The sequence below is a fragment of the Lonchura striata genome, chromosome 1 (assembly GCF_046129695.1).
Source record: "Lonchura striata isolate bLonStr1 chromosome 1, bLonStr1.mat, whole genome shotgun sequence".
In the NCBI taxonomy this organism is placed as follows: Eukaryota; Metazoa; Chordata; class Aves; order Passeriformes; family Estrildidae; genus Lonchura; species Lonchura striata.
The window spans coordinates 34096006-34121212 of record NC_134603.1 but is presented as its reverse complement, the minus strand read 5'-3'; the positions used below and the strand labels follow the sequence as shown (position 1 = coordinate 34121212).

The 25207-nt window shown below is 36.3% G+C and overlaps 1 protein-coding gene across 2 annotated transcripts in view; it reads left to right on the top strand.

Annotated features, from left to right (window-relative positions):
- The window catches only part of SULF1 (sulfatase 1), a 301035-nt gene that overhangs the window by 55208 nt on the left and 220620 nt on the right, over window positions 1–25207 (top strand). The window contains exon 2 of one of the 2 annotated variants that reach the window (XM_077783279.1): window positions 6585–6656. The exons of the other annotated variant lie outside the window; for it this stretch is intronic. The gene's annotated coding sequence lies outside the window, so the exon portion shown is untranslated. The remainder of the gene's footprint in view (window positions 1–6584; window positions 6657–25207) is intronic. 2 annotated transcript variants of the gene reach the window in all.

Genomic DNA, 25207 nt, shown 5'->3' with positions numbered 1-25207 from the left:
AGCAAAAATAAGACTTTAAAACACTTTATTAAGACAGCCATATTTCATTACAGACCTGTCAGTATTGGAATGATTGTGTTTGAAAAAATAGTCACCCCCATTGGTATTACTTTCCTGCAAATTTACAGTGCTCTTGAGAAGTACCCAGAAGCTAAAGTAGTCGCGGTAGGCAGGTGTGAGGGAACAACTGCAGAATGGATGAGTATGACATAAACAGATTCATGTGATTGGCAAAATGCAACTCACAACATAAGGAAAGACCAGAAGACCAGGCACTCATGAGGGAAATAAAGTGTATTTATTTTTATGAGATTTGACTGTTGACTTTTATTTGTGCAAAAAAACCCAAAACAAAACAAAATAGCAGTACTGCAAATATTATCTATGGAAACTATTGAATTGTGGAATGGATTAGAATCATAAAAAAAAAACAAACCCAAGATGCCTTTTTTTTGATGTGTGTAAATTGACTTTCCTGTGGGATCTTCATGAAGAATCAAAAAATCTATGCATATCTGGCATGCAAAAAAGGATCTGTGCATGTTTTGCCAGCATGAACTGTGTCTTCAGCCCCCTCTTAAATCTATCAGGAACTTGAATGCATATTTTGGTCTGGGCCCTCTGAAGTCAAGTTATGCCTCGGTTTCCATCTGGGATTTCACCAGGAAGTGCTTCAAGTACCAAGCTGTAGGCTGATACTATGAGATTTGCAGACCTGAGAAATTCAGATAAGCCCATACAAACTTTGAACCGCCAAACCTTTTGAAGTTTGCCTGTCAAGAAGTGTAACTCCACTGCTGTCTTCAGACAACACTGAAGAATGAATGGAAACAGATCTCTGTTTCAAAAAGCTCCTGTGGGTGGCTTAAGGACAAAAGGATAAATAAAATTATATATGGAAATATATAATGCTTTCAGAGAAGTACTCTGTCTCTTTGCATACTTGAGTATTTCTCTGCATCCATGATGGTAACAAAAGCCCATAAAATCAGTTTATTTCCTGCTTGCTCCTGCAGTTTCATTGCGGTTGATCCAACGCAGCGACGTGTTCTTTAAACATTAATTTCTCTATTTATACAGTCAAGCTGTTGTTGTTTACCATATTCCCATTAAGCTGGTCAAGGGTGTATACTTGAGAGAAAATTCGGCAGTAGCCAGAAGCTGCTGCAGTAGAAAGAAGACTAAACAACCAGCAGTCATTGACAGGGACTCAGTGTGGGGCAGAGCCTGGCCCATGAGCCTATGCCAATATTTCTGTGTCTGTGACTAAAGTCATAGAGTGTCATCAGCCATTAGATCACCACCCCATTTTTAACAGCAACAAATAGCAGATAATACAGAAAAGTGTACAAGGATTGGGAAAATTTAGGGTGACGCTTCTTGCAAACATTCCCAGATTTTAATAGTCTTTGAACAAGCTATTTTCCAAACTAAATGTGGCATGGCCATTACACATTTAAAGTTCCTGTAGACTTTCTTCACAAATTGTGGGTTCAGAAGACTATTTCTAGGATACAAAATCATGTGGCAATTAATTCTGCAAAGTCACAAATTGTCTGACTTATACATCATCTACAACTATATATTTTTTAGAGGAAAAAAAAAGTTATATTTTTAATAATCTCTTTGTTAAATAAATTTGTTTTCTGCCTTTCATGCTATGAAAAAAGGAGTGATTTTTATTATACTGACTCAAGATAGAAGAGAAGATTTTATGTAGATCTAAATAACTTTCCAATACCCAAGATGAGCTTACTGAGAAAACTGTCAGGCTCTTCATAATGTGAGGATGTGAAGATGATGGACATATATTGAAACAATAAATTGTTGGATGAGTTAGGAAGAAAAGCTTTTAGATTATGAGGGCAGTGCAGCAGTATAGGAGCTGTGGCAGAGCCTCATCCCTAATGGGCTACAGCTGTGAAAATCGGGTGAACAGCATTGCAGGTATGAGACCTGGAGTGCCCAGGTGCACTGACCAACCACCAAAGGGAACAGAGGGAACACAGGGGCAATGCATGAACATGAGGGGTATAACAGGTTGGGCTAAAGACCAAGATGGGTAGCTGCTTGCAGCATTCTGAAGCGATGTGATGTTCTGCTGTATGGGCAGATGCCTGAAGCCTTCTGATGAGGTGTGGTGTTACTCTGTATGGGGCTGTTTAAAGCTTTCTGCTATTGTAGGGTGATGTTCTGTATATTGTGTCTGTCTCAACTGCAACATATGTGGCAACAGTTCACAGCTTTGGAGTTTGTTCAGATCCGGTTGGGTAAACCCCAGCTGTCACCCTGTTAAAAAATAGGTGGTTGGCCTAGAGTCTTCCTGAGGTCTTTTCCAAACTTTTCTTTCATATGCTCTTATGTTGTATTCCCTGCTAGATTTCTCTTTTCCAAAGGAAAAAGTTCTTCCCAATATAGAGACCACTTACTGCCATTGAATGTTTTTGTTGCACTTCTACCTTTTACTGTGTCTTTTTTGTTAAAGGGCAACCAGAACTGCACATGCTTTTCAGAAGAGTGTGCACTGAAGGTGTTCAGTGCCTTGTTCTTTAATCCCTCAGTAGTATCTTTGTCCTGGTTTGTTTGCCTCTGACTGAACCTCGCTATGCAGTAGATATTTATTATGCAATAATCCAACAGCTGTGGGTGCCTGTCAAATGGTCACAGCAAATTTACAGCCTGTTACTTTGTATATACAATTAAGTCTGGTTGTACTCATTGACCCAGATTTTCATCTGTTGTTTAATGTCTAATATTGCTAACTCATTTTGCAGTGCTTTCAGTCAGCATAGCTTTGATCTCATCTGATTTTTTTTTTGCATCAAAAGTTTAATTACAGAATAAACAGTCATGCAAATGATATATTTCTTTTATATTATGTTTTTACCTACTTTCCAGGCACCTTAAAATCTGTTAGCAAACAAAAACTCACTATCATAGGAGAGTGAAGATGTAAAGTTCTGTTATTCTTGTCCACGTTCTTATTATTTTTTCCACTGTTATATGTTTTAGACCTCATTTTCTTGATCTTCTAGTTGGACATGGCTTCCATTTCTAAATTATTTGTTAATAATTTACATTGCTAACTTATTGATTTATAATTCTTTACCCTGATGTTTAGCCTTGGCTTTTTTTTGTTCCTTCCAATGTTATTTGTCTTGCTAGAATATCTATTCAAAGTCTCTGTTGTGATGTCTCCCTAAGTTTTGGCTATTCCTAATAAAGTTCCATTGATAAAGCTTCTAGGGTATAATTAGTAATTATGTATTAGACCAATTCACACATGTCTCAAGAGGAACTTGGGAATTGCTTCTCCTTTTGAGCATTCCCTAATTTGCTGTTCATAAAAGAAATAAATTATGGCATGGAAAACCCACAGCCTTTGTGTGTGGTTTTCATGACATCTACTTAACCCACCCAACAGACTGAATCCCCCTTCAGCTTTCACAGTCTCTCCACTTCTGTGGCTGTGTGGCAATTTGTACATACTTATTATGAGACCTCTGATGGGTTGTGAAGGGAAGGGTTGCAAGATTTAAGCTACTGGGGAAATCTGCCTGTGTTTCTAAAGGAAGGATTTACCGTGTCAGGAGTTCTTGCATCACTTTTATCCTTCAATGGTTCCTGGTGCCCTATTAATGTGCTGTTTAAGCTGGTAATGTAATATGGCAAGCAATCTGTAAACACTTTATTTCTGCAATATCATTTCTTGTATTGATTTAATCAGTGTAAGGCTGACATTTGGGCTTGTTCTTCCCTGACGGAGGCTCTGAAATCATTCAGGTCTTTTAGAGGCCAGAATGTTGACACCAAAATGGAACCCCAAAGCCAGAAGGCCTCAAGAGAAAAATACTAATCAGTAGAGAAAGGGAAAAACCCTTCTTAAGTTTCATTTACATAAATTACATCTTTGCCAAGAAAACTTTCTCCAGTGTTTTCAGTTATGTGTTTTTAATATCTTTGTATTCTGGCTATAGAAAAACAGAGTCATTACTGGAGACACAGGTACAAATGATGTCCGTGGAATGGGGGGAAAAAAGTAGAAGAGAGATCCTGAGGCACTTGAGTGTTCACAGTACAGAAATGTCTATCACTTTGTCCTGAATGGTAAAAGCTATCCAGATGAGAAGATGAAAAGAATGACCATAGCCAGATGTCTTTGATTCCAAACCACAAGAAAAGAAGCATGCACCTACCAAGGAAAGTTTGAGGTCATGAGCAAATCTTGCAAATTACCTGAATTTTCTTAGATCAGAGCTTGTTAAATGTTGCAGTGCTGCAGTACTTGCATCTAGGACTAGGTATTATGTGTCAGATAGCTTTTATGAATAGTCTTTTCAGCTGCTTTTATGGAGTCTTTACTGAAAATGTGCAAGCCAATAAGAGACCTGTGAAAGGGGAAGGTGATCTGGTTCCTATTAGTAACCGAGTCTGCCTCTGTGTTGAAGTCCAAAGGTGTTAAGGCAAGAAAGGGAGCTCATGACTTTTAGATTTTGGTACATCCTTCTCTACCAAAGTAGAGAAGTTAGTGAAGTTAGATTCAGGCCTGTCTAACAGTTAGCTTCACTGAAAGCTAAGGCAGTACAAGTGAGCCATTTACACACTGGTTGGAAAGAGGGTTATGAGGCATTTGTCCATTCATGAAAAAAGGGGCCTTTGCCTAGAAATTATTTTTTGCTCATTCCCCTGTCTGTAATGGAAATGGCTTATGGTGCTGACTGAAAGTGAAGGATAAAAGCATTGTAGATGGCAGTGGAGGAAAAACATGAAGAGATTCCTGTGCTAGGAATGAATAAGATATCATTTTTATTAAAGGGATAAGGCACTTGGCAGACACATCTGCATGTGGTTAGCTGATCCTGAAAGAGAAACCTGTCTGCTTCCTATACTGTCAGCTACCTCTTCAAAACAAACTTATCCTTACAGTTTGAAAAGCAGAGATAGAAGGTTATCATGAAACAACTATTGCACATCTGGTAACCATAGGTTATGAAGGAACACTGGCCAGCCAAGTGTGCTGGCTCTTGTGCTGCAAAGACTGTCAGCAGCACTCTATCCATTCAAATCCATGTACCTGCGCTAGGGTCAATCTCCACAACATACTCTTGTGAGCTATTCACTTACTGCTCATGTTGTGTCAATTTAAGAAGGTTTAGCATTTATTCTAATAATTGTAAACCATCCTGGAAGTTTGCTATTTATCTCATTTGACTATTGTGTGGAACTAAACTGTTAGTTCAGAGTTCCTAGTTTTGTTTTTTGATTTGTATTTTTTAGTTTTAACTTTTTCATTTTTCAAGGGAGGTAATTTAAAAGAGGATAGCTTTTATTTCTTTGTTTTCATGTCTTTTCCTTCTCCAAATTTAGTGAGGTTGCACAGGTGATCCTGTGGGCCTGTCAACAAGCTTGTCAATATAAACATTTTGATTAAATCCAGTCTGTTTTAACCAAGTCTGTTTATCAGGCACTTCTGTCATCTGTGGTTTGTTGGGAAATAAAACAATTGATCCAGTTCCTATTAAAGATCTAAGCCCAGATCACACTTTGAAGTGAATGGCATGACATCCATTGTTTGGTGGGAGTAGACTCAAGCAAAACTACTTTTTACAGAACAACACAGACAATTTTATATTTTTACTTTTGCACTGCAGATGTCTTGATTGCTAACACTCCTGAATTCTTCAGAAAAACGTCAATTACAGGACAGTTAAAAAGTGTCTGGGTGAATTTCAGTAATGCTGCAATATGGAGGACAGTGAGACAGCTAATTTGCCAGCCATGAATCTATTCAGCAGTTTGACAGGTCTGCTTGTGGACACATGACCTCATGTTCACAGTAAACATTGGGCTACATTTAATGTAGGAGGTATTCTGGAGGATCCTTATGCAAAGTGTAGGCATTAATAACTGCTTTACAAAAGGAACAAAGTCTGCAGAAAGATATCTGGAATTTTTCTCTTTCTTATAGCATGATGCTCTAACCTGGTATACACAGTTTTTTCTCAAAGTGTGAGACCCTACCACTCTCTCTCTAGACACCAGGTCTGCTCACTGTCACCCTCTCTCTGGAATGATGAATGTAGAACTGATGCCTTCACAATGACTGATCTTCAAAGTGGGAACGTCTCCCCTCCCACCCCACCCTGGTGTATTGTTTATAGCCTGATGTTTATAGTCCTGTGGTTAAGGAGCTCCTGGGAAATAAGGGTTTGCGTGCCTGCATGACAGGAGGATATTGCACTTCAGCTTCCTAATTGCCACTCTTCTACTGTGTGAAAAAGGGAGGGGGTGAATAAATCTCTGTGGTCTCTTTTAGAAAGGCAGGAAAAACTAGGGAGGTCTTCAGAGCACTACCTGAGCAGCTTTCAGGTGACCATGGCAGGGACACCGGGGAGAACACACTCCAGCCACCAAGTACTTTTAGGATGCCATGGTGGTGTCTGTTGCTCTGAGCTTTACTTCAAGGTCCCAGCGTGAAGTTAAGGTAGATTATGTATCAGGTTGATTAGAGAGGTTCAAGAGGAAACTTTTACTCTTGTTCTATTTCTGGTATTTCAGATGCTTGTGTTTTTCTTTTTTCCTAGGTCCTAGTACTAACATTCATCTAAGGAAGTAGGAAATGGCTGAGATAAATAGATTTATTTTAACAAATGGAGGTAAGTGGATCAATCTTGTGCTGAAATAAGATCTTTTGGATGTCTCCATTGGGTTTTACTTGTGTACTACTGAGTTTCTCATAGCATGAGTCTTCCCAACATAATTAGCAAAAATGAGAGAGAGGTTTTTCTTTGGGGGGGGCTCTTGCTGATAAGGTGTTGAAATAATTTTTCTTCCCCTGTAAACCAATATGTATTTGCAGGTTGAGGAAACTAGTGGAACAGAGCAGCTTTACATTCCATCCACTTTTGCTAAGGCTGGGAACAGCTGGCTCAAGAGCTTTGTTCATCATCTAATTTGGGGCACTACAAAAAGGAAAACTTCACACAGACACAGGCTTTCCAGACCTCCCTCATAACATGGAATTTTCTCTGTTGTGCCTTCAAACCCTATGTCCTGTATAAAAAGCACACAGGAGATAATTTTTTCCATATTTTCCTTGTTTGTCTCCTATCTATTCTTTCCCAGGCTGTGGCTCTGAGAAATAAGCATTCATAGTAGCAGAGAGAGGGAAAGAGGTTTTCAACGTTCCGATTTTAATACTTCAAACCTGGCATTCTTATGCAGCTATTTTCCATATTTTACCCTATCTATACATTACAGTTCAAGTATGCAAGGAGACATTTAAGAACAAAAAAAGATGACCTCTACAATTAAAGGTAAAATTTTATATCAGCCTATCAGGCTTCTTGTAACTTTAACAAAGACTTTTCTAGTGATTCACTGCTGTTTAAAAAAAAAAAAAAAAAAAACCAAAAAAAAAAACCCAAAAAAAACCCACAAAACACCTCTGCTTGCTCTGATGTAAGCAGTTATCTGAGAAAGTCCCAGGTGTATTCATTCCTTGAGATGCTGCACTGAAGTAAGACCTTGATTGTTCTTTTGCTGTTATAGTATCAGGATTTTTGGTCCAAGGGAGAAGTACAGGTCATGAATTAGTGGTCCATGACATTTAAATGCTTATCATTTCTTGCTTCCTTAAGGAGCTGAGATAGTTCAGTGTATTAAATAAACTGGGACTGGGTGGAGTAAGTAGGAACATCTGCATGTCTTATGTTATGACTCCCCTAGCAGTCATCTGTAGTGCTGTATGGTTCCAGAAAGTCTCTCAAGCATATAGATGGTGGTGTTCCAACAAGCTGGAGCTGCTGGCTGCAGCTGATGTTTCAGCAAGTTACTTTATCTGCAGCTGTCTTCATCTGTTGCTAGATTTAGGGAAGAATATCCTTAGATTTTGTATGCTGAAGGAGGAGGGAAAAAAAGTAAAAATACAGAAATCAAAAAAGTAAAGAAGGGATACCAAGAGAAGTCTAAGACTCTGAAGATGCAAGGAAGTTTTAGAAGAGGTTATGAGAATGGTTCCTTTTAAGTACATGGTATGATTATGCTAGTAGGATGAGCTCCTCCAGTTCAGTCACTATGACAAAATGCACTACTGTTGAGGATGGGTTTACATGATCATGCAATCCCAGTAAATAAGCCTAATTCTTACAGAGAAATCCATAGTGATATTATTGATGAACAAAGCACAAATATTTGAAGAAAAATCATGTTATCACCTTTCCTCAGGACTATGAACATCTATTGTTAACTTCAACATCTAATAGTTAACTTCAACTCAATTTCTTTTTTGTGTGTGTATTTTTAGTTTATATGCCATGAAAATACATTGCCTCACAAGAGGAAATAGCTCACAAGTTCCAGCAACCACAATAGCAGCTGTCAATTTGCTCAGTTTATGGTTACTTTCTCAGTAGATTGATCAGATAAAAAGGTTCTAACTGCACAATTCTATTTTATTTGCAAAACTGAACAAAATAATAAAAATATGTTAGAAAGGGTTTGCAAGTTAAATAGCACATCTCAGCATCATTTAGCTGCCATTTCCCCTACTGCCATTCTCATTCTACTCTCTTTTCCTCCCTGGCTCAGCCCAGTTAATGGTGTTTCCCCTCCCTGTTGTCCCTCTGCTTCTTCATTCTCTCAGTTCTATTATAACTGAATAATAGTTCATTCTGAACTGAGCTTTCAAGAACATTCTTGCTAGCTCATAAATGGAAACTGAATAAGTTGGATTTAAATTAAGATCCTTGGGGTTTTATTTGCTTTAATTGATTTGTGGGACAAGGTGATTTGTATGTTCAATTGCATCTTTACTGGAAATGAGCTGTCTTCCTCCTTTCATAATTTAATGCATAATGGAGGGGAAAGAAAGAACATTATGTATTTCTACTTGTCAGGTTGCAGACAGCTGTGAAGGTACATGGCTCATTCAAGAGAAATGCCTTTTACTCAGAAATGTTGAATGCTGATAAAGATCAGAAATTCTGCAAAGAGAAAAGAATCCCTAAGCAACAAGCCCTAAAGCCATAACTGAGATTTAAAAAGAGATTTAGATTTAGGAACGGATATCATTGTGTGTCTTGAAGATGGGGATAGTCATGAGGTAAATTTTACTGGGTTTTCCATTCCCAGTAGTATTCCTAATCATATTGAGTCTAGGAAAATGAAATTTTTCCTCTCTAAGAGCCCGTCACAATTTGAAATCCTGATGTTAGTAAAAGTCACAACTGTGAAGATCTGAGAAATAAGCCTGTTTGGTCCACATTTCTATTTATGAAGCAAGGTTTTCTAAGAAGGAATATTGCATGTTAAACCAGCTGAAATTGCAAGAAAAATGAAAAATTAAGCAAAGTACTGTCACGCTACATAAATTTTACTTTATAATTAAGCACATTTTCTGCAAGTAGATTTCCCTTGCTAGCGAGAGTGAGAGATGATAACTTCCTAGAGGAAAAATTAATTTATAATGGCCAAGATTCACTCAAGATGTTGCTATTATTACTTAGGGTGTTGGTGTTATTATTTATTGCTTTACTTGCATTCAGAACATGAGTTTGTAGTTCATACCTCAAAAGAGAAAAACACTAACTTAAGCACAGCACAGGGCTTTTCTGTCCTAGTTTTTGTCTGATGTACTGGGCTTTTGAACCCAAGTTTCTTTGTTTTTAGCTGTGTTATTACAGTGCAAACCTGGGCATTAGCCCTAGAAGCTGTTTCTCACTTTCTGCTTGTGTTACTCTCTAGCAAAACTGATGTGGGAATTGGATGCCTGAACTATTCTAGAAGTATGAACCCAAGCTGAATGCAATAGCTGTGTCTTTCCTGCTAAACTCAGATGATCACTTTATTTCAAAGGATGACAGCTGTATCCATTAACCTTATGAAAGGTTTCCTAGAGACAACCTGAAGCTACAACATAAGTCATGCATTTGCTCTGTAATGCTCTGGTTCAAAGTGCAAGCAAATAGTTTGGGGTGTGGTATTTTTACTGTTCATAGCAACGTTGTTAATCATTGCTTCTTGCTCTGGACTAGACAAACTGCCAGAAGAGGTTCAGTTCTATTTCACAGTTAATTTCACACTGATATTGCCCAATAGGCACAAAGATCTATTCTGGCAGCTGGATATAGCTGGAGCATAGAGATACTCCAGCCAGGCTTTAGAAAGGGGAAGTTCCCAGCAAGTCAGTTAAGCTAAATCTGCCCCATGAACTTGTCTACAGAACTTCCAAAACTTTTCAGGTCCAATAGAGCATACATCCCTATTCCCAAATCAGGTCTTTCATTCCTAGTGGTAATTGAAAAAAGCCCTGCACCATGATTTTGAAATCAATTGATTCTGTTCTCAGCCAAACCAACTCTAGTCCTTTAAGTTGATGATAACCATTTCCTTAGGAAGCTGTGCTCTGCTCAGTGCTATCTTCCTGCCTCCTTTACCAAGTTCTCCTCTATGGCATGAGCCCTGTCTGAAAACTGAGGAAAATTCAGAGAAACTACTACATTAAGTAGTATTTTAAGCATATAATATTGGATGGGGGAGAGCATGGAATAATGTCATCCTTTTCCTAATTCAGTCAATAGACATAGACTGCAGCAGTGGCTTCAAATTTCTAGCACATGATGCTTCAGCCTGCAAAACCCACAGTTTTTGAGCACTACCTAAGACTAAGAATCTTTAATGACTGCTACAGAGGTTGCTGTGCTGTCTTCCCAAAACTCCTGGTAAAAATAGATGAGGAGTGTTCTCCAAATCTGTATAATTATAATGGAATTGTGTTAGTAGATATGTGTACACGGAACCCAAATCAAATGCAGGAGTACCTCAAAATATTTTTTCTGTAGTTTGTCTCCAGAGGGGTAGATTTTATCCTAATTAAATTTTTCTCAGTGGCAAGTAAAGCACTTAAAAAACCTATTCACCAAGTTATTCACACATAAAAGGACTTTGGAGCCAGAAAGAAGAAAAGCAATTCTAATTACAAATCAAGGGGATTCCATCAACTTCAGAGAAGCTGGAGTGAAAGCCAGGATGAGAGAAGCTGCATGTTGTGGAGGAATTAAGCCCAGGAAAAGGACACTGAGAGGATCCTATCCCATCTGTTGCCCAAAAGTGGTCAGGAGAGGGTGATGAGGTGTTTCTTGTTTTGTCCATGCCTCTGTCTTATTCTGCTTGAAGACTATTGTATTGGCCTGAGTAAAGTTTTGCTGTTTTATGGTTTTTGAAAGTGTACAAAGTCTGTTTGTAGGCCTTGAATAAATGCCTCTTGATAAGGTAGTTGTAAATTAAAACACTAACAAGATAGGAGCTATTAAAAATAACAACTTGAACTGGTGGGTAGTTTCAACAGAGAATTCTAGTGTGAAATTCTTCTCATGAAAATGCTTCATTTGAAGCATACTGAAGCAGTATCAGGATTGAGAAAAAATGTGCTATAATCCAGTTTCTGATAATTGAATGGCTAACCAAAGGATCTTAAATAATCTGTGCTACACAGAAATCACAATGATTGTATAATTTTAATTGTGTGTATGGGGGCTGATTTTCTTAAATGTTCCTAAATGCAAAGATGTGGACTTCCAGAAAGCTATATATGGAATAACCAGAAATTTGAAGTGACTTAGGACAAATGGAATTTTTTTTACTATTCTTCATTTTATTTTCATGTTTATTACTTTCCTTTTGCCCTCCTCCCTCATAAGTTCTTAATCAGTGATTTACCCTTCCTTAGCAATTTTCCTGAGAAAACTTCCAGTAGATGACATACTTTAAAATTTGAAAAAAACTCTGAAGGTCCTTGAACTAGTTTGTTTTGTTCTCATTATTTTTACACATATGCATCTTTCTTTATGTGGCTGTCACTTAGCAGCATAATTGTTCCAAGCCAGTTTATCAAAGTAAAGCTCCTTTTAGCACATAGATAAAGACACATTTGTATCCTTTCAGTTTTCTCCAGAAAGTTGATGCCACTTGATGGTGGTTGAATATAATAATATCTATCTCTGGGTAGATTTAACATCAAAATAAAGTGAAATAGTGTGAACATCTGATTAACATATGGAAAGATTTTCTAAATAAGGCTTTCTTTTCAAGTGCTGAAAGTTTGACAGTCTTTTATACTGTTTTATGATGCTGTGGTAGCAATTCCATGGTTATAGCTATAATCTGCTTTAAGACTTGATTTTGAAAGCCCAAACTCTTCAGTATATCAGTGTTGAGAAAAAAACAATATTTAGTATGGCATTTTTCATGTGTGGTCTTCAACGAGAGAGAGCACATATTTATGGGAAACAATCAGATGATACACACAGAAATTAGAAAGTTTGAATAACCAACCATTTCATCTTATGTAAAAGCTTCCAAACCCATCATGAGCACAGAGCACTTTACATGCATGTATAGAATATGAGCTCATATAACAAGGTAGTATGTCACTACTAAAACAAGTATGGGAGAGGATCATACTCCAGTGAAATGTTATGGTTATATTTAGAAAACTTTTAGTGCAGGCTGTACAGTTTTAGGTTTTAGAATTAAATTCCAAGTTTTAAGTATAAATACTCTTGTTTTTAGTCATGCATTGTTGATTCAAGTGAGCAAAACGATTTATAATCTTGGTTTTCCTGAGATGGTCAATTTAATCTGAACTTGGATGATTCTGAAATACTTTTAGATGCTTACTTACTGAATAGCGATGTCCAGTTGCCAAAATAATGGAAAAAATGTATTAAAGATATGACAGAAAAAAGTGTGAAAAGGAATGAAGTAAAGAAAGAAAAATTGTCATGCAATAAAATACTCTATAGGAAATATTTGAAATATGTCTCTAATAAGTCCTCTTTTGTGACAGCTCAATAATCTGTTTCTTATAAGGCTGTTCAGTAACCTTTCTGTTTTCCTGGCTCTCTTTAGCAGAATTTCTGGAATCAGGATTCCACTGCTAATTAAACAGAACAATAACAATATTTCTTTTATCATTTCCCTAACTGGTAGGATTGAGAAAGTCATGTGCATTCACCAGTTATACACATTATTTCCTGTCTGAAGCATGTCTGGCACTGGGCCCACAGCAAACTTTTGCGTGGAGGAGGAGCTCCAGTTTCTCCTGAGTGCAGTCAGTGGCATCTCCCTCTGCTCTGTGACAAACCCTGTGCCTGGTGTCTTTCCTGGTAGCTGCAGCCCAGTTGTAGCTGCCCTTGAGAATACATTTGCCCAGAGGTCAGCGTTGGTGTCATCCCCTACTAGGACACTGGAAAATGTGAGTTTGTGGAACTGGCTCTTGCACACAAGAAAATTTTCCTCAGTCCACTCCTCTATTGGACAAGTTCAGATGTTAAGAGCATGTTCTCTTCTTTCACATACCCTACAAATAATTTTTAATCTCAGTGGCAGGTACACTCTTAAGAAACTTTGAGTAAATTTTATACTACATTTGTAGCAATGTAATACTACATAAAAAATAGCTGAGGACAAATAATATTAAGGACTATGCTTTTAATTTTTTAAAGGATACTTGAAAAGGAAGTCCTTTCAGATGACTTGAAAATATTTTTTCACAGTATTCCATATTAAATACTTAAGATGTGTTCTAAGTGGATATATTCAATTGTAATTTGCAAAATGAAAGAGCACATGAGCCAGTCCCAAAACCCATGGGGATATTTTCCTCATTCCAGACAGGGAGCTCATAGGATGCACAAGTTTACACAAGACTGTGGTATGTGCTCCTAAGAAGCTTAGTATTAGGAGCTTCTGGTGGGGCTTGAAAGTTCCAGAGAAAAAATGTATAGATATAATAACATCCATTATTGTATGTAACTCTTGCCTTCACCACAAAGAGGGCTCAGTTAATTGATTAGAAATCTCACACATGAGCCCAGCTTTGGGTAGGAGAGTACAACAGGTTTAAGATTGGAATGTAGGAATAAAGATGGCCAGGATAAAGGGAAATGTGTGAGTGCTAGACAGAGAAGAAAGAGAAGCCAATTCACCTGAAACACACTACAGCTCTCAAGGAGTGCCCAGATTTTCAAGTGCATGTGGGTTCTGCATTTGGGTGGTTTGTGACAAACTTGCTCTTCATATTGAAAAGTTTCCTTTCCCTTTTAATAGTGAATGAAAAGAAACATTTGAGATTCACTTCACCTTGAGTTTTTTTTATTGAAGACTGAGATACAGAGCTCTGATTGTATGCCATCTAGGAGTGTTACAGGGAAAAAGTACTTTTGGGGACTTCTGAATCAAGACCACAGGGATTCACAACAATGTGACTATTTTGAATAAGCATTTTGGGTTAGTTACCACACCACCAAAACTTTCCATTTGAGCTAATATAAAAACCAGAAGCAAAAGTGACAAGGAAGGCATGTTAATGGGGTCTCTGGCCAAGAGAAATGTTTGTTATTACAGGACTGGAGGAATAGAAGGATAACAGCTTCCTGTCTGGCTTGTTACCTAATTATTAGAGTAGAATAGAGGAGCAGGTATACTGGGTTGAGCTTTGCAGCAAAATACCTGGGGGAACATGGGATCTGGTTGGTAATTGGGATGGAGCATAATTTACCAATATTAAAAACATCACAGTAGTAAATTACTATCTGGAGAAAAACAGCCATTCTGTTCTTCAAATATCTGCTTCAGGTAAAGTGAAATATGCATCATAGAATAAAGCTTTACTGTATGGTTTATCCAGAGTTAGTCTAGCATCAAATCTATAAGCGGTTCATAACAACTCTATAGGTATTTGTCCTGCTAATTATTGTTTATTTTATTATTTGTAATTTTTCTTCTATTTTTGTAAAAAAAAAAAAAAAAAAAGGTTTAAGATGTTAAATATCAGGGATTGTTCTGCAAGATTTTTTTTAACTTTATAGGGTATTTAGCATTTAGACTCCCTCTGTACAGAGCAATATCCTTCTTATTTTAGACCCTTTGGGACAAAATGAATTGCCCTCTGGAATTACCTACATCACTTGAGAACAACTGAGGGGCCCAGATTACTTTTCAGAATAAATAGGAGAGAACTAAAATGCAATTCATCCTGGATAAATCAATACTTGTTCTGTCCCAAGACAACAAATGTAATCTTCAACTCTGTAATAAACTCCACACAGGTGAAACACATGCCAGATTACATCCCCTCTGGATATTGTTGTGAGTCTTATGGTATGCTGAGGGTTTTTTTTTTTCAGTTATGCTTCAGGGTACCTGCTGTAACTTTTCTACTTTTCTCTATATTGTCTCTTACTGAACTATTATAGCAATTGGTAGTATTTTCCAGTATGTGTTTTATAGCCCAGCAAGGAGGAAGAGGGGAGTTCAGCCAGGGGCAGGGTAGGACCAGACCCTTTGCTTATGACTGACAGAGCAACAGAACAAAGTGCTTTTTCAGATTGTATATGAAAGGATAAAAAATGAAATTATGTTCTTTTCCCTTATCTGCAAGTAAAGTATTAGAAGTGATTGTTTATATTGCAATAGACAGTTAATGAACTGTGTTCATACATTAAATGGAATAATTACTTCAAGAGCAGTTCTTCATATTTTTGTTATATTTTCAGGGTGGTTGGCATAAGATTCATGTGGCACAAAAAACTAATGATGGGCCTCAATTCTGCTTCAGAAACAAAAGAAGACTTAACTTTCTGCTATTTGAAAATTGCTAGGAAGACAGCATTCTTAGAGATGGATTTGGAAGGACTTATTCCTCTATTTGTTTACCATGGAAACTCTATTAACCTGGCAGGTCCTGTGGCAATCCTCCTTTAACCATGATATAAACCTCAGTTTTTCAAAGAGATAAAATTTCTTCCCTATCCCATCATTCTTATTGTTACTTCTGCTTTGTCTTCTTCTGGAATGGTCAATTGCAACTGGTAGCACTACATTGGTTAGCCAGCTCTCTTCCCTGATTTTCTTGTCATCTTACTTCCTGCCTCATTGCCTTTTATAAAAGGATTAAGTTTCCCCAAATATTTTTTCCTTGCAGGTGGGTTTCAGGACTTGTCAATTTTGGCATACAGCTTTATGTTCTATGCAATCCAGATCAGGAGGGATTAGTATAAAGTCTCATTCTTTTTCATCATTCTCCATATGCTGTACATTCTCCATTGGCTGTAGCCCAGAATTGCTGCATCACCTCTTCTCCAACCTCATCTACCCCTCTTACCTCTTCAGATTATAATGGTCCCTTTTTTGGATGTGCAGCCACTTGTTTGAAGAATGCCAGGCATTGTGTAGCAAAACCTCAAATGTTCCATAACTTCTGTTTCATTAATGGGTTAAATACAAAAAAGAACCTGGTAGGTTTTTACACAGCCTGTGGGCAAATGATAAGAAAGGCATGTTGTGGCTACACAGAGCCATAAAAAGTCTGTGGTGTGAGGCAAAATGCTGGAAACCTGTCTTCCATTTGGCAAGCACAACCTGCATTCAGTTGTGTTCATACACAAAACACTGAGGAAAAAGGTAAAATAAAGAATGTTTTCAGGAGGGATTGTAATTTATTTGCTTAAGCTCATTAATATTTAAACTGTCACCTAAGAATTGCATGTATATTAATGAGCATAATCCATCCATTGGATTATGCATCCAGAATTCTACAAGGAATGTCTCAAGTCCACATCAAGTTTTCACATATGCTATATTTTCTTTTAGGTGAAAACTATATATCACACATTGCCAGACAACTTCCTGCTAACTAATGATGAGTCTTATTTGTTCAGTCCTCTATCGAGATTAATGTAGAATTGGTGAATTAACTTCAGATGTTCATAATTTGTGAAAGTAGGATGGGGAAAGCTGCAAATAAACAGGACAACATCACACTTGTAGTTGAGTGGTATCTCAGTGTTCTTTCAGCAGTGCCCAAATCTACTGTAAAAATTCAGACGGAAAAAGAATTAATCAGCAAACAAATAATTTCAGAAGTCTGTGTCTATGTATATGTAATTATGTGTGAGCATGTGTATGTACATCAACATATATGGTTCTGTATCCAGATTATCAGTATGGAAGCTGAATGAGTACTAGATAATATAGAGTGTAATTCATAGTTATTTTGTACTATTTTGATCTTATTCATTAGTTTTCAATCAGGTTTTGAAGAATACATATAAGAAAAATACAGAGATCTTTGTGAAGACTATAGATAACATTATTATGGCAACTATAAAAATTATCTAATTTGATTTTCAAGCTTAGGTGCAGCTCTTGTAAGGTTAAAATCCAACAACAAAGTAAAAATTATGACATTTATTTATTAATTTGATTTTTTTAAAGCTACTATATAGACTGCAATTGTTCTTTTCATGTTGTCTTGCTTCTTTCCTTGCTGCCTCTTATAAAATGACCAAAATATCCCTAAATTTAGATCTGGGGAAGAAAAAAAATATCATGTTCTTTATAAAATGAAATATACTTTTAAAAAATTGTCTTTTTAAGGTTTTATAAAGTTCTCAAATTAACTTAATCATATCTAATCTGTTCAAAGTTTCTAGACTAATTTGAACTATCATTGGAATACTAATTGCATTATTTACCTTCGTTCTTATATAAAACTGCTTGGGAATTTAAGTGAAAACTTCAACAAATGAAAATTTTTTTAGTTATTGGTATGGATCAAGAAATTAAAATTTACTGTCATGGATAATTAGAATTTAACAGAATTTTCAGATCAAATTTGTTATTGCTGCAAAATTGCTGCACTATGAAAGCAACTGTATATCAAATACTTTATACCTTTGGAGTAAGTGAAAACTTAATACTTGATTTAAACTAAACAGGTAATTTCTAGAAGATTTTAAAGAAGAATCATCAATCATCCAGAACTCCAATCAGTCCACTTACTGGAGCTGAAAGAAATCATTAACATGGGCTTTTGTTTTTTTATGCTGCACCCCTGTGCTGAATATAACTTTCACAGCTTTGCAGGCAGTTTCTGGACAATCTCATTTGTTATGGAGTTGTCTGCTGCATAGTTAAAAGGTGCCTGTTTATTTTGGCAGTGCACTTGGTAACTGATTTGCAGGATTTTTAGATTTCAATGTTCTGCTCAGTTATGTAGTCCTGAGCGAAATAAAGGATTTATACTTCAGGCAAAAAACATGCATTACCTTGGACATTGGGAACTTGGGTCACACTGCAACCTCAGGCTCTTGTAGACATACTTTCCTTCATCATCATTATTGATACTGGTATAGTAAATACATTCCTTATACTTGAAAATGTAAATTAGTTTTCTTCCCTCAGAAACAATTTTCTTCTAATAGCATATGTAACTCTTCTGTCCTCAGGAATGAGTAATAATATTGAACATATAGAAAAGTTTAAAGTTAAGGGAGAATATGCTAACACACTTCTCAAAGCCAGCAAATTGTGGCCTTATGTTTGAAGACTCAGAGGCCTGATGAGAGCACCCCTGCAACCACAATGTGTCATCTCCAGGTCCTCCAATGATGCTGCATCCTGATTAGAACTTTAACATTCAAAAGTCACTGACAAGTCTATTAGTGGCAGGAATAAAAAGAAGTTTCCCCCAAATATCTGAAGAACCACTATTAAGAAACTGAATTGGAGGTAAGTGGAGTACACTACATGTGTTCAATGGCTCTGGATTTTTGTGTGATTTTCTAGGGCTGTGAATACTGGAATAGCTGATGCCCAAGAGCAAACCCCAAAGTTTTGGCAGAGTAGCGTTTCATTTAGGTCTAACTTCAGCACCACAGGAACTAGGAATTGTAATGCAGGGACATTTAAACTGCTGTTTAGAAGCCAAGATTCCAGAGAGTAGCTAAACTATGTGAAGTTTATCTGACTAAGATAAGAAGCAGATCAGTGGTTCACGCAAAAATTTACCAAACTCTCATCTATTCTGTTTGCTGAACTTTCTCATGCCTCAAACGTGACAGGTAATCATAAGAAAGATCTATCAGGTATCTATAAGAAAGATAACAAAATAAAAACTCAGCAATGCCTTTTGACTTTGACAGGTAGATTGGACCTAATTACTCATAAGAGAAAAGATGATCATAGCTTGAGTGTCCATTGAAGGATCTGTGACACTTCTATACTTGACCACTGAAAATCACTATAAATCTAGAATAATTTTCCCCTCAAAAATTCTAAAAATTCATATCAAAATTGTCCAATATGAAGCATATCTTGTGACCTTAAGGGTCTAGACAGGAATTTAGATTCTTCCTACAGATAAAATTCTGGCCTCATAGGAGACAAAAACACATCTAGTCAAGAATGATAGTTTCAGGAGTTGAGGCAAGTTAAATACAGAACTGAAATACTAAGACAAGGGGCCAGAAACAATCTGTTCAAAGTCTAGAGCCTGGAACAAACTGGACACTTTTCAGACCTTACTGGAACAATGGCATGAAGCACTCATCCAGTATCTATTCAAATGCAGGAAACTAAGGAGATTGTCAAATCTGTAAGATTTCTCATGGTCGTACTCATATTTCCAGTGCTAGGCTTACATGGCCTGTATCATATAAGCTTTGCAGCCTTCAGTGAGGCAATCTGTGAGTGTATGGGGGAGATTAGCACACTCACAGGACATAGCCTTGGTCATTTAGATCAAACGGAACTCAGTTTCACAGGATTCTATTTATATCTTCAAAAACTAATTGGCCAAATAATCCTCTCTCCTTCTTTGTTCAACATTTATATTATATATATAATTCAACAATTATATTTGTAGACTTAAAATTAATAACTTAAACATTATAGAAAATAACTTTAAATTAACTTAAAATTAACTTAAAAATAACTTTAAAATAACTTAAAATTATAGAAAAGTCATTGTGGAATGAATAATCAGTTATATCCATAATTATTTGCCTGTTCAGCATATAGATGTTCAATGTAAACAGAGCTGACTCCCAGATGTTCTAATGCTTGATTGGGATCAACACTTGCATAAAGAACATATGGGTGATAGTAATTTTGGTATGATTTAGGTGATGTTGATAGAAAGAATGAAATTAATACAAAGTTATTCCCTGCAGCATCCTCTCTGTAAGAGCACATCCTCCTTGCGAAAATGCATTTGGACACACTTCTGCTTCTTGAACGTTTGAATCACCAAAAGTGTGTGTAAGAATCCCTTTGTTCAGCCATAGGCTTGCTGACTAACCATCATTCTAGGATGAAATCATAGCAATTATCTTTTATTACATATGCAATCTCTAAAAATACCTTAACCAAACATTCCTTTATAGGCTCCATGATTGGTGAAAAGCACAACAGCCATGTTGTTATCTAATGTTAACAGTGTTTCCAAAATGTGACCAAAGTCCCTCGTTTGGAGTGAAACAATCACCCATAAATGGCTGGATGGAATTAATGCATTTTCTAAGAAGGAGTGATGCTTGTTAAACCAGCCAAACTTAAAAAAAAGTATTCCCACTCTACATAAACTTTGCTTTATAATTAAATGGTTGAAGTAATCAAGGGCACTCTTCTTAAATTCTCTTAAACACAAAAGTTTTAAGGACATACAGTGAGCTGAAGAGCTCCTGATAAATTGCTGGCACAAAGCTTGTCCTAGTGGACCAAGTAGCTAAGACCCTAATGTCATTCAATACAATCTTACATCATTGCTAGGGGTAGGGGAAAGGGACTCTCCCTCACTTCCCAGAAGAAAGGTAATCCCTTTTCCAGTTGGGAAAATGTCTGTCGTCTAGTTGGGTTGGGTTTTAAATGTGGATCATTCATTTGTTATTGGTTTTGTTGCTGTTATTGTTAGTTTTCTTGTTTAATTGCTGTTTCCAGTAAATTGTTTATCTCAACCTAAAATTTTCACCTTTTTGTGCCTCCAATTCTCAGCTCCATCCCTGGAGTGAGAAGGAAAGGTGTGGGGCAGGAGCAAACGAGCATCTGTGGATGGGCGAGTTTCAGAGTGGGACACTAAACTGGGGAGTACCATTCCTAAACCATGACTAAGGTTTACACTAGTGTCCTCACAGGACTGTCAGAGAACCAAAATGCAAAATACCATCTGTTCTTCAGTCATAAAACATGTTAGACCCCTAATATCCATAGTAAAAGTGCAAAGTTTAATCTCTAAAGATTATAAAGAATAAGAAAGAAATATATATTGTGTTACCTTGTAACATTCAGAGATACAATAATTATCACATAAAAACTGGAATAGGCTGAAGGATGACATTATAAAAGAACATATTATAGGCAAGTACTTGAAAGTGTATTTCAAACCACTATTTTAAAATTACCTGTACGTAGGAGCAGAAATAAACCCTTGGAATCAATAGTAATCTTTTAATGTGTTTGTATTTAAATAATAATTTTTATTATGCTTGTTTTTGCTTGATTATTAAAGCAAGGAAAAAAATATCCAAAGTTATTATAACTACTTTTCAAAACATGTTTAAACAAATCACTTCTACCAGGCTTATTTAAGGCATACAATACAAAGGTACATACTTTCTGTTCTGTACTAGCAAGGCATTCGATCATAGCCAATTTGCAGCAGTGAAAAGGAGAGCTGAAATTCCAAATTGATTCAAAATCTACATTTTCCTCCCTCTAATTTATTAAATGTTAATTATGTCTTTTTTCTTAGAGAATTTTTTTTTAATTAATTGTGCATGAGAAGAAACAGTTGTTTGGTTTTAATGTTTTTCTTCAATATATTCTAAAATGCCTTAATCATGTTTTTGAAATCATAATCCCTATCTGTTGATTAGGAATGATTTAGCACCATAATGAAATAGTTAGAAAGAGCTCCATAAGGACCACATATGGGAATTTACATCAAAAGGCAAAATATGGAATTCATAATGTATATAAAAATATATGTATTAGATCAAATAGACTCTTTTCCATGAAGCTTTTACTCTACCACTTAGAGTGAATAGATAATATTGAAAGACTCATTAAGTATTTGATCCTTGAGCATCAGAAAGAATATTTTAAGCAGAAGATAAAGGCATTTGACATTCCTACAATGCAGCAGGTATGAAATCATTCCTCATAAAAAAAAGTTTAGTGGTCATCAAACTTAGGAATGCATTAGAAGAAGGGTCTATTTGTTCTATTATCTGTTGTGGGGTTTTTGACATGATTGGTACTTCTGTTTCAGCAAAGAAAGATTACCTGTAGTGTTATCTTGTTGCATTCAGTCTATCAGTGACTCATTGACCTCTACTTCTAATGGCTTAAACCCAGCATAACAGTTGCTTCTTTTGATCAGAGTAGATATAACCAACACCTCAAAAAAGATGGCAGAACCTTGTTAGTCAGCCTCAGAGACTACTGGAGAAATTATACCTGCTAATGGGGATCCTTGCTGTTAAACATAACCTTGAGATTCTATTTTCCTTTTATGAAACTGTTCTAACGGCAATCAACGGTTTCAATAAATATATCATTTTACCTTAAAATCTTTACAGAATTCATGGATCTCATGTACTAGGCATCCAATTCCATTGGGTATGGAGAATCCATGATTCCAGGGAGGACAAGTCAAACTACACTCCAGCACTGAGCTGTGAGTTCCTAAAAATTTCTTTTTCAACTCATACCTGAACACTTACAGGATGCTCATAGCATCCTGTAAGGACTTTGGGGTCTCCATGAACTCCCTTCTGACATTCCTCTTTGCATGGTCCTGTTTCTTTGCACTACTCTTTTACATCTTCAAGAATATTTAGTGTTCCTCTATGACCTCCAGCTTTTTAGCTCTGTTCTGTTCTGTAAGACTCATCTTTTTCTGTTAGACTTGCTTCCCTCTGTCATTACTATATTATATTCCTCATTTTTTTTGTCTTATTTGTTTGCTGAGTCCAGTCTCAGCTGAGCAATAGTTTTTGGTGCAGGAACTTATCAGTGTATCATTTTAATGTATCCACAAATCTTTTGTATTTTTTTCACTGTAATAGATTTGTGGGGATATAAACTTTCTAAACTACCTGCTTTTCATAATTAAAAGATACTTTAAAGGTAGCTTTTGATTATAAATTAAAATTTTAAAGGAATGGAGTTTGTGCAATAGCAGTCCAGACACTTTATTTTCATAGTCATCTGTTCCTTCACATGGCTATGTTGATAAGAATGTGTTTTCGATTTGGTTTTTTATCTTTGCTATTTTATGAGTATTAATAATTCACAATAACTCACTCTTGATATATATCAAATTATTTTACTTTATATTATTTATTACTACAAGTCTGAAAACACAATATCCTCAATAATGAAAGATAGAAGAAGAAAGATAGAATTACAGAGAAGCAGCATTCCATATACTCCTGATTATAAATATATTCAAAGTCCTTTCAAATATGGAAACACTTTTGAGTGAGTCAAAATTGAGTCAAACTCATCCATTTTGAGTGAATAATTGCTTTTGTCACAGATTTTAAGTTCATTGCCTTCATAAAAAAGAGCATTATTCTGAATAATACTGCTGTCTTGGCTTTTAAAACCTCTATACATAGGCATTTCTTTCTGGAAAAAAAAATGCTTAGCTTTTATATAAACTGCCAGTGAAATCATGTCCACCTTTTAGTTACAGTAGCCTGTATTCACCTAGATATTCTCCAGATTTGTTGTCCCAGTTGAAATGGTAGTACTTCAAGTTTGGAAGGGTTAATTTCTATACCCCATCCCTCTGGGGACACTCCATTAAACTGAGCCAGAAAAAGCATGAAGCTCATTCTTCAATTCAGCAGCTAATCTATATTAGGAAATTAAATGCTTGCAGGCTCTTTTTTCCCAGCCTGGATTGTTGGCACATTCTGGCCATGATCATGTTGTGTAATGCCACTCTGGTAAGGAATGGACCATTGCCAGCTGACGGTACTTCTAGGACTGTGCATATTCCCAAACTCTATTTGGGAAATATTTTGGTTGGTAAAAGATGATGCAGGTAAAAAGAATAGCAGCAGCCACTCTAGAAATATAATCATTTAGCCTATCAGTACCCTGAGAGTGTTTAATTTTCCTATTTGGATACAGCCATCATGGCTGAAGTTTATGGATACATTGGAACCAACTGCATAAACTCGAGGGAATTGAGCAGAGCTGAGATGACGACCCTTGTGATCAAATCTTTACCACAAATTTAAGTGAGCTCTTTACATGTTAGAATGAAAAACAATGTTTAGTTCAAGCCTAATTGATTAGCTAAAGGGGACTTTTCTAACTACTTTATCTGTATCAGAAGAAAGCAAACCGTCAGAATTTAAGTACATTGCTGTTCTTCTGTGACGTGTCCATCCTCCATTGTCCTCAATCCCAGGTCGCATTTAGGAGAGTCTGTTCCTTCAGTAGGAGTCCTTTCATTCTTCCTGTGGAACCATATTGCTTTCCTTGGAGTCTCTCTTTACATCTCTCATTCATCTGCCTTTCATCTGTATGTCTCTTCAGATACAGTTTTCAAAATCCCAACTGTGGTTTTCTTCCTTATTGCACTTTATAAATGGTTCAGCTGCAGCCATTTCAGAGTTTTGCTATAATGTCATTCAAGGAACGGCACTTTCTTTATGTGACTTTTATCACAACTAACTGTTTATTCAAAATCAGAAAGTAGTACTAGAATGAAAGACAACTCCATCCACAGCATTTGCTGAGTGACAGTTCAGCTTTATACTGGCAGGCAGGGAGGCCCAGAGGAGTGGGTTAACAGAATGAAGTGAGGCTGAGGAGCTAAAGATACTACTATATAAGATTTGGGTATTCATTTTTTTTTTTGATAGTGTTAGTCTGGTCACGTATATTCAGTGGTCATTTGTGGCTGGAACAAATTACTCCTAGTCTTCAGCTTAATTTTATGCAAAACTGTTCAAAATGCACACTCCAAGATGACTCAGTGATGACATATGGGGACAACTGGGACATCAGTTTCAAATACACCTTGTTCAAACTCTACTTCATCCCTAACTTTTTTATTTGTGTCAGGAAGAGATCTGAGGTTATCAGAAGAAATTTTATATGAAGGTTTAGCAAATATTGTTAAAAAATGTAGACAATACTAAAAATCAACCAAAAGGCTGTAATATTTACCAAAATATTTCAAGTGAACAACCACTGTCATATTGAAACACCTTTACATAGCAAGAGGTGGAATAAAAAGAGTGAGAAAGAAAGAGTAAAAACCAAAACAAAACACAAAACAAAACAAAACAAAAAAACCACTAGGCATTGATTAGTAAAAAAAAACAGTAAAGAAACATAGAAG